Raw genomic sequence first — 3,292 nt, 5'->3', positions numbered from 1 at the left:
TGATGCGTGAGCATATGTGATGCGTGAGCATATGTGATGCCTGAGCATCTGTGGTGCCTGAGCATATGATGCCTGAGCATGTGATGCATGAGCATATGTGATATGCGTGAGCATATGTGATATGCGCCGTGAGCATAGGTTTTGGCTTTGTGCCTTCATAATGTCTTGATTTCAAGCCTCTTGTCCATATCTTGTGGGTTGACCCGCCTCGCTTGGTGTTGAGGCGGGTACATACCTCTTTAAGCCCCCCAGTCTAATGTGTGTCTTGTCTCGCGCGAGCGAGGTAAGATAGATATTAGACTTAGTAGTTTGCTCTTTTAGTAGGGGTTTGTCTTTTTCTTCTTATTATTCATGGTTGCGCGAAATTCTATCCTTTTGGTTGAAAACGAATCGTCCCTGTACCTGGTTGGTTGTTGCTGACATGCGTCAGTGATGGAGACGTGTCAGACCTTTCGTGTGCTCGAGGTGCTACAGTTGCCTTTCGTGTCCCCTCACATAGTGTCAGGGACACGTGTCGCGCTCGCGTTGGTCCGTTCCTGCGAGTGGTGGCGCGTGAACTCTGGCAGCAGCTGTATCGTTTCTTTTCGTGTGCCCTCACACAGTGTCAGGGACACGTGTCGCGCTCGCGTTGGTTTACACCTGCGAGTGGGGGCGCGTGAAGTCCGATCAGCACCAATTTTTCTCTCTCCTGGGCCTATAAAAGCCAGCCCCTTTGAGTTTTTTATCCTTCATCTTCTTGTTTATTCAGAGCTTTTTCCTTTCATACTATTCCGATTAGCTGTCTTCTGCTTCCAGATCTCTGTTCTTCAGATCATCCTTTGTCCGTTTTTACAGTTGTATGTCTGATAGCTCAGACAACACAATCTCCCCTATCCATCGCCGTGTTAAATCGTTAGTAATGTCTACATTGAAGAAGACCGGCAAGGGGAAGAGGGCTGCTGAGGCCTCATCGGAGGAGGTAGGGAGGACTAAGGCAGTGAAGAAGTGGGATGAGATCCCCTGCAAACTTAGGCAGTCCGATTTTGACAGCCTTATCGCCTCTCAGGGTTTTCTCCCTGAGTTTGGCTGCATGTTGCCTGGGGCCGGGCAAATGGCGGCGGACCCGCCTACCGGCTATATATCCCTTTACTGCCATTTTTTCACCCACTGCAACCTTCGTCTCCCGATGACAAGGTTTGTGGGTGCGGTGCTTAGGTTTTATGGGATTCATATATCCCAAGTCCATCCGTTTGGACTCGTGCGCATGACTCACTTTGAGTTCATGTGCAAATCTCAGCGCGAGGAGCCCACCCCTCGTCGCTTTCAATTTTTTTATAAGCCCAAGATCCAAGATTCTTGGTTCTCATTTATTCCTCGCAGTCAGAAGGTCAAGTGCTGCACTGTTTCATTCAAGAGTCTTCATGACTGGTCTGAGAGGTTTTTTTATATCAGGGCTGGTGTGATCCCCATCCGCATGACCATGCGCGCGATCTCTTCTGCGCCTGCGGATGTGGGTGTCTTCAAGAACCCAACTGGCGCCTGGGTGAAAAAGTTGACTGCCGAACCATCCCCCGCCAAGAAAATTTGCGAGGAGGCGCTGGTGGGGGTTGGTATGAGCAGGAGGTGGGCCGACAGCGCGACTGAGCCCGTTATCCAAGTTGACGGCTTGTGTAAGTTAATCTCATTGCCTTACTTCTGCACGAATATAATTCGTTTTGCTGATATCATTTGACTTGTTTTGTGCAGTCAGCAAGGAGTATGTCCACGCCGCCTATGATGAGCATATGGAGGGTGGCTCCGTCGCGCTGGGGAGGTTGGCTTCCCCGATCGCTTCGATGACATGTTCATCCCTGTTGATCTGGGATTTCTCTTCGACAGCGATGCGCCTGGTAAGCCTTTGTACTTATGCATTTTCCTTTATAATACCAGATTTGGCTAACCTTTCTGTTGCGTGTATTGTAGACGCGCTTGAGAACTACGAGCTGGAGCTCGCAGAAGAGGAGGAGGAGGAGGAGGCGCCCCAACTAAAGCGTAAAGCTAAGGGGAAAACTGGCGCAGGGGCCAGTAAGAAACAGAAGAAAGATGATGCCCCTGTTGTTCAGGATCCTCCTACTCAGGCGAAGGGACTTGAGAAAACCCAGGTGTTTACCACCAAGTTTTCCTTGTCTTCCATGCCTCAAAAAGTGGGCAGACCTCCTGTCCACACGAGGTATGGTGCCACTACCTCCTCCCTTCGCGCGGTGGAAAAGGGAAGCGGCGTTGCGCCCTCGACAGGTATACTTTGCTTATCCTTTGGGTATCTTTTATGGTTCTATGAGCGCGATTCTGATAGAACTACTAATGAATCTTTGCTCACTCAAATGTTTGTAGAGCCGGCGACCTTGGTGGATCAACCTCAAGCGCAACAAGATGCCGAGGCTGCGCCGGAGGTCGCTTCAAAGTCCCCTGTTTTACCCTCAAAAAAGGGTAGAATGGACTTCATGGCGATGTTTGCCTCGCGAACGGAGTTGCGCCAAGGTACGTATTGCGCTTTTATTTTCTGACTTTCTTTTAGATCAAGTCATGAACCATTTCTTTTTGTTGATTTTTTCACAGGAGTCATTGCTGGCGTGCAAGCTGCTAGCGGCACTCCTGGCGCCGGTGCCAGCGCCGTTGGTTCTGATCCTGCTCCTGCAAGCGCTGAATCTCCCCTCATCGGGATTACTAAGGAGCAGGAGGCCGTTTTACGCGCCGATCTGGCGGCGTCGAGACCTCCCTCACCTCCTCCTGCGCACAGCCCTCCTCGCGAGACTGATTTTGGTTCAAGGTCGCAGGAGAAAAGGCCTGTTTCAGAGGAGGATGAGGAGGTTCAAGCTGAAGGCTCCGACAGCGGCCGCGCCAGCCCTGCAGCGCCACGAGGTTTCGCGGCGCCGTCTTCTCGTGGGCCTGCCGCTGACTTTTCTGCTTCGTCCCCGCAGGTATAAGTTCGTTTTTGCTCCGCTGCGCGGACTTTCATATTAGTGTTTTGATGGCTTAGATCATTACTTTGTGTTTGCAGGAAGCCGATCACATTTACCGCCCTAGATGGAATATTACTGAGGACAGCTCATTTCAGTCCATGGGTGTGTGTGAGGACTTCTGGGCTCATTCTGTGCCTCCAGCTGAAAGGAGGTTTCAGGAGGGCCGCGCTCGCGATGACTTGCTCAACGATCATCTGTTTGCTGGGTCGGCTTTCTTTGCTGCCTCCCAAGAGCTTCGCTATGATTACGTAAAGGTACGTGATGCTCTTGCAGAAGCCAAGCAAGAGGCTAAAGTGTCTGCTTGGCATCTTTCT

The sequence above is a fragment of the Bidens hawaiensis genome, unplaced genomic scaffold (assembly GCF_021521415.1).
Source record: "Bidens hawaiensis isolate Kalapana, Puna unplaced genomic scaffold, B.hawaiensis_p1.1 tig00043653_1, whole genome shotgun sequence".
Lineage (NCBI taxonomy): Eukaryota > Viridiplantae > Streptophyta > Magnoliopsida > Asterales > Asteraceae > Bidens > Bidens hawaiensis.
Note: the sequence above shows the minus strand (reverse complement) of the source record.